The following is a 7,500-nucleotide window of genomic DNA, read 5'->3' as shown; positions in this document are numbered from 1 at the left end:
CACTGTGAATGGTGAGAGAGAGAGAGAGAGAGAGAGAGAGGAGAGAGAGAGAGAGAGAGCAATGTAACCGCAGACAGACACTGCGAGCAAGGAACGTCGAGTTATGAGAACTTGCTCGCTACTGGTTCTTGATGTCTTGGGACCCAGGTAGGTACTGCATACAGTCATACATGACAACTAGGGATTTTCTATTTTAACGATTCATCTCGTATAATCGTCTCCGCCTATGAAGTTGGAAGGAGGTTAGGTTTTACCCTCTGTTTGTGTGTTTGATGTGCGTATTTTTGTTTGTTTGTTCGTGAACAGCTTCATGGTCACAATTTTAATCGTAGAGTAATGAAACTCGCAGGGACTGACTGTTATATTAAAAGCTGGAAATGATCAAATTTTGGAAAGTCAAGGTCAAAGTTTTACACTCTGTTTGTGTGTTTGTTTGTTTGTTTTTATTCGTGAACAGCTTCCTAGCCACAAATTTAATAGTAGAATAATGAAACTCGCAGGATTTAACTGTTATTTAATATGCTGGAAATGGTAAAATTTTGGAAGGTCAAGGTCAAAGGTCAATGTCAGGGTCAAACAAATTGTCCAATTCATGTAATCAGCCGTAAGTTTGGACATCGTTTTCACACACTTCAAACTTGGTTCAAATTTAAGTGTATGAAAATCCATGCCAATTAATACATGTTAAGGTCAACGGTCAAGGTCAAGGTTGAACAAAAGGTCGAGAATAAACTGCCGCGGCGGAGATTTGCGCTTTACTGAGTGCCCCTCTAGTTTCATAAGAAATCGACTAAATTACTTGATTTTTACACAATGCAGCTTCACTTCGCTATGCATTAATGTAAAGTGGTTTGCCGAATCCTTTAAGAAAACTATTTTTTATAAAGTAAAACTAAACTTTTACGCTATTTTTTTTTTACGAAACTACCAAATGAATAATACATTTTCGAGGTATTTATATGCTGATATATAATCAAAAGAATTTCCTTTATCTATTTGCATTTTAAAATCAGTAGTTTCAGAATAAAGATAACATTATTATTATTATTATTATTATTATTATTATTATTATTATTATTATTATTATTATTATTAGCCAATCTACAACCTTAGTTGGAAAAGCAAGGTGCTATAAGCACAAGGGCTCCAACAAGGAAAAATAGCCAAGTGAGGAAAGAAAACCAGGAAATAAATAAACGATATAAGAAGTAATGAAAAATAAAAATAGAATATTTTAAAAACAATAATAACATTAAAACAGATAATTCATACAAGACTATAAATAAGACATTTGCTGCAAGTGTGAATTTTTGAGGTTTACTTCAAACATCTGATATCTATATATAATTTTTTTTTTTTTTTTTTTTTTTTTGCAAATAGTTGTTTGTAATGATTCTAGATAAACAAAAACAATTGGCCCACATGACTGGGAGTTTAGACGAAATCCAGAAACCTTATATCTTTTGTATCAAAAGAAGATTTGCAAATTATTATTATTATTATTATTATTATTGTTGTTGTTGTTGCTGTTGTTATTATTATTATTATTATTATTATTATTATTATTATTATTATTATTATTATTATCACTTGCTAAGCTACAACCCAAGTTGGGAAAGTAGAATGCTATAAGCCCAAAGGCCCCAACCGAGAAAATAGTCCAGTGAGGAAAGGAAACAAGGAAAAAATATTTTAAGAACAGTAACAACATTAAAATAAATATTTTGTATATAAACTTTAAAAAACTTTAACAGTACAAGAGGAAGAGAAATTAGATAGTGTGCCCGAGTGTACCCTCAAGCAAGAGAACTCTACCCCAAGACAGTGGAAGACTATGGTATAGAGGCTATGAATTTACTCAGCTTAATGAATCATGGGAAAAATTGCAAAATATGATAGAAAATTTGAATAGAGAAAGCAGAAATGTAGGACTGAAAATGGATATGATTAAAACTAAAATAATGGTAAATGAAAATACAGAGACAACAAGTAAGGATTATGGAGAAACCTCTGGAGATTGGTCATGAATATACGTACTTAGGACAGAGAGTAAATGTTTCCCTAGGACATGAGACCGAAATTAAAAGAAGGATGAGCATAGGAGAGCATAGGATGGAGAGCCTTTGATAATAAAATAAGATTATGAAACGTAAAATGCCACTTTCTCTAAAAAGAAAAGCATCTAATCAGTTGGTCGTCCCAGTATTATCTTAAGCATAGAGAACTTGGAGCCTTACGAAAACCTTATATCATAAACTAGTTTCAACTCAAAGATCTAGGGAAAGAATAATAATGGGAATAACACTAAGAGAGAGAGAGAGAGAGAGAGAGAGAGAGAGAGAGAGAGAGAGAGAGAGAGGGGAACTAAATTAGTGGAAATGGACATGGATAGGACATATGGTGACAAGGCAGATAATAAATAAGAGATTCCATAAAAAGCAGGGAAAGGCAGAGAAGACAATGGATTAACGAGCTATGAAAATTTGTAGTATATACTGGCATAGAAAGACCACAAACAAACGAGTGGAAGGAGATATCTGAGGTCTTTATCCTGCAGTGGACTAGAAGATGGCTGATGGTTTATATATATATATATATATATACATATGTTTATATATATATATATATATATACACACCATATATATATATATATATACATAAATATATATATATATATATATATACCATATATATATATATACATATATATATATATATATACCATATATATATATATATATATATACCATATATATATATATATATATATGTATACCATATATATATATATCTATCTATATATATATATATATATATATAGATAGATAGATAGATAGATAGATAGATAGATAGATAGATAGATATATAGATAGATAGGGAGATATTACATTATACCACTTGAGCGTAATTAGTATATTAGCAGTGGAGATACCTTCTTGATATTAAATCTATCATTGATACTATAATTGGGTTCGTATGAAATCAATGTTTTCATAGAATATATCTTTCGTTACTTTCTTTTTTAAACTTCATATATTTGACATGGTTTGAATATTTGCGATATATCTGAATGACCTTACTCTAAACGATATAACCTAGATGTCTAAAACTTTGATTTTTATTTATTTATTTTTTTTTTTTTTACTCAACAGACCTGATCGTTATGTTTAGTGAAAACTAGCATATTTCATCGAGTGAAGTATTAACAGTTTAAAAAAAAATATTATTATAAAAAATCATCATGCAATATTAACTAGTTAACTCTAAATTTAGCTTCATGCTAAATGAATTGAGGTTTAGAATTAACCATCTTACGCACAATTTTCCTTCAAAATCCATAACTATGCCTGTACTTAAAAATTTGGCCTACATATTTCAAATAATTCAGAGTTAATGATTGAAGCTTCCTTTGCATTTCTTTATTTCGAATAACAAGTTGCGACTGTTTTAAAAATAATTTTATGCTTCCAACTAAGAATTAAGTTGATCTACTTTTGTTATAGTTTGAAATTAAATAACTGTAAGAAAATGGACACTGCATATTTCATAGAAAACGATAACATTCATGGTTTAAAGCCTAACTAAAATATTGGAAAATGGGTATCGTATCAACTCCGTAATTGACTGGCAATTGATTATCCACAGTTAAGCCATCATATTTGGTCAGCTTAAAGGACAGATTGTTATAAGATTTGAGCCAGGAATTGATATAGATCTATAGTAAATCGCAGGGTTCTTAAAAATATGTGAACTATTGTGATTGTTATTGAACTTATTAATGTCAATTTTCCGAAGATTATTTTGCATTTACTTTTCTAGTGCTACAAAAAAAATCACTGCACCATAACACTAGAAATTCTTATTGATAATCAGCATCTCCTGGAGAGCCTTACTTTTTCTAAGATTCTCACAGAAGATTCCAGCAAGTTCGGCTTGTACTCTAATTTATCGGAAATGTGAAGTTCATCCCTTCAGCAAACGGTCTTGTCAGGTTATTATTATTATTATTATTATCATCATCATCATCATTATTAATATTATTATTGTTGTTTTTGTTGTTGTTTTTGTTGTTGTTGTTACTATTAGCTAAGCTACAACCCTAGTTAAAAAAGCATTATAACCCCGAGGGCTCAAACAGGTAAAAACAGCACAGCGAGGAAAGGGAATTAGAAAAAAAAACTATCCTTATCACGTCATTCATGGAAAATGTGAGATGGTGAAATTAACTTTAACCCAACATTAAGTTTATCATAATTTAAATGACGAAGATTAACCCGCCCGATGAGTCAAACTTGATTCCTGCAGAGCTGGTAGTCCTTCTCATCTTCAAAATTAAGTAATTTTTTTGTGTTCAAAATAGGAAAGAAACATGATTTTACCGAAGGATAATTTCAAATATATGTCTTGTCAAAACATCAAAAATTAAGTCAAGTCTCTGATTGTGTTTAGGTAATAAAATTCACCTGAATTTAATGAGCTTTGTAAGTGACATTATAAAGTGGCGAGATTATAATTAATAATAAAAAAAAATCATGAAATTGCTTAAAATAGGGAATAATAGAACATTTAGATAAGAAAAATGCTACGGAAAAGGGCAAAATTTGACCATCATATTGGGAGTGTGGTGGAAATAGGGCATCAGTGGATAATGGCTTTTTGGGTTAAAATTGATGTAGTTAAGTAACTCTTGAAGGCTTTTCATATATATATATATATATATATATATATATATATATATATATCTATAGACAGTATATATATATATATATATATACATATACTGTCTATAGATATATAAATATATATATATATATATATATATATTTATATATCTATAGACAGTATATGTATATATATATATATATATACATATATATTTATATACATATACTGTCTATAGATATATAAATATATATATATATATATATATATACTGTCTATAGATATATAAATATATATATATATATATGTATATATATATATATATATATCTATAGACAGTATATATATATATATATATATATCTATATCTATAGACAGTATATATATATATATATATATATGTGTGTGTGTGTGTGTGCGTAAGCAAAAGATAATAATCGAACAAAATATAGAAAAGTAGCTTCCACACAAGAAAGTACGACGATAAATAAAATTTTCTTCGGGTGAGACCACTCATCTCTCTCTCTCTCTCTCTCTCTCTCTCTCTCTCTCTCTCTTTGATACACCTAAGATTTTACAACTCGATAAAGAGAAGCTTCAAGAAATAGTCGTAAGTATCGACCCCGAGTGGTGAGGTCACTAACAGGAGCAGAGTTCAAACAATAAACTCTCTTTAACGCAGACAACAATTCCCCCCATTGTGGGGGGGGGGGATGTTAGCAGGACGTGATTCAGCACACAGCCAGCTGGAAGAATTACAATTTTCCCTACAGTTGCAGAGGCAGAATATAAATGATTGACATTTAAGCAACAATCATTACTTCTTCGGGCACTGGTGCACCATGTAATAACCAAGAGGTTATTATACCATCGCGTTTTTAAAGGGTTTAAAGGTCGCTCATGAATGGCAGAGGCTAGTGATAGTGACAAATCCCTACACTGTCCATCTATACATATGATCAGCGCCCAAGCCCCTTCTCCATGTAGCTAGGAACAGGGATGAGCAGGCAATGGCTGCTGATGACTCAGCAGGCAGAGCTCCAATTGTTAGCTCACAAGGATGGTGAGGTTGCAGACACAACAAGAAACTATCGAGCTTGAGCGGAACTCGAACCTCAGTCCGAAAGATCACCAGACAGGGACGTTACCAATAGGCTACCACAATATTTTTATTAACTATATGCTTAACTTTTAAGAATTGATCAATAATTAAGATAGTCTTCACTTCCTCCCACGCCTATTGACGCAAAGGGCCGCGGTTAGATTTCGCCAGTCGTCTCTATATTGAGGTTTTAATCCAATACTTCTCCACTCATCATCTCCTCCTTTGTGCTTCATAGTCCTCAGCCATGTACGTCTGGGACGTCCAACTCTTCTAATACCTTGTGGAGCCCAGCTGAACGTTTGGTGAACTAATCTCTCTTGGGGAATGCGAAGATAGTCTTGGCTAACAATATTTGCAATTAAACTGGAAAATAATTTGTCTATTTAGCGCAAAATTTGCCGGCTATATTTATTCGAATAAGCACGTGCTAATGACATCCTGACCTTTTGCTAACTAAACTCCAAAATTGATGGCAGGGTGCTTTTAATATCAATGGGTAGAAATAGAAAATATTCCACTAGTGCAAATAATATCGGGAATTAAAAGATGGGTAATATCAGATAACATTAAATTATATCACTTCTGGAACTATGATGACTGTGACCCATATTTGACATGTTGATTGAGTAACCCTGACCTTTGTTAAGTAGAACAGATAACAGTAGGTTTAGAACAAGAACATTTTGAGACACTGTATCCAATGTTCTTACAACAACGTAATCATGAACATCATGAAAATTACAAGCAATACATTGGTAAGATATATAATATACATATCCTTATATATAATAACAATAAATACGGCCGCTTCTAGTCGCCACTGCGGGACAAGGGCCTCAGAGATGTCTTTATTCATATCTGGGGTTTGGCCAGTTTTCATCACCACGCTGTCCAGTGTGGGTTGATTATGGCAGGAGTCTTTTGTCTGATCGCTCACAGCAAACCTGGCTAGTATGGTTGTCCTTAACTAAGTACATCATTACTGGTCATGGCGATATACAAACCCTTTCATCATGTTAAGGTTTTCCCATTCAGAAAGGGCATATATGTATGCATATATATTTATTTGGATATATATATATATATATATATATACAAATATATATATATATATATATATATACATATTTCTAAATATGTAAGTGTATATATATATATATAAAATATATATATATATACATTTATATATACACACACACACACAATATATATATATATATATATGTGTGTGTGTGTGTGTGTATACATATATATATGTGTGTGTGTGCATATATATGCATATATATACATATATATATATTCACACATAAATATATATATATATATATATATGCGTAAAAATCACAGGAAAACGTGATGCTCAGATGCAGAAGAACCAAAGGGAAAATGAAAATACGAAATATACAATAAAGTCCTGACTATTTTCGTGATACTTCCTCAGAGGACTGATTTATTGAGAGAGGCTTCTTTACAATTTATAGGGAAAGCAAACATACGAACATACATATAGAGATTTAGAGAACAATGACACTCCCTTACCAACTACCTGGGTCAGGTGTTGAGTAGGAGGAGTCCCCCAGCTCATTAGACACCTGCTAAAAAGGGTCATTTCTAGTGGCGGGTATATTCTTGTTTTCTTTTTTTTTTTATTTTCAGTGCAGTTTATTTATATGACAATACGGTAGCCTTATCTATATAAATACATAAGCAAAACATACACAAACATACAAA

General features: G+C 31.5%; 1 protein-coding gene across 2 annotated transcripts in view; it reads right to left on the bottom strand.

Annotated features, from left to right (window-relative positions):
• The window catches only part of LOC137650223 (serine/threonine-protein kinase PAK 3-like), a 27,046-nt gene extending 27,017 nt beyond the window's left edge, over positions 1-29 (bottom strand). Inside the window, exon 1 of one of the 2 annotated variants that reach the window (XM_068383467.1) lies at positions 1-29. This exon is cut by the window's left edge and continues 359 nt beyond it. The gene's annotated coding sequence lies outside the window, so the exon portion shown is untranslated. The other variant, XM_068383466.1, reaches the window with a different exon arrangement.
• Between the last annotated feature and the right edge of the window lie 7,471 nt (positions 30-7,500).

This window comes from Palaemon carinicauda, chromosome 11 (genome assembly GCF_036898095.1).
Source record: "Palaemon carinicauda isolate YSFRI2023 chromosome 11, ASM3689809v2, whole genome shotgun sequence".
NCBI lineage: Eukaryota > Metazoa > Arthropoda > Malacostraca > Decapoda > Palaemonidae > Palaemon > Palaemon carinicauda.
This window is presented reverse-complemented; position numbering and strand designations above follow the sequence as displayed.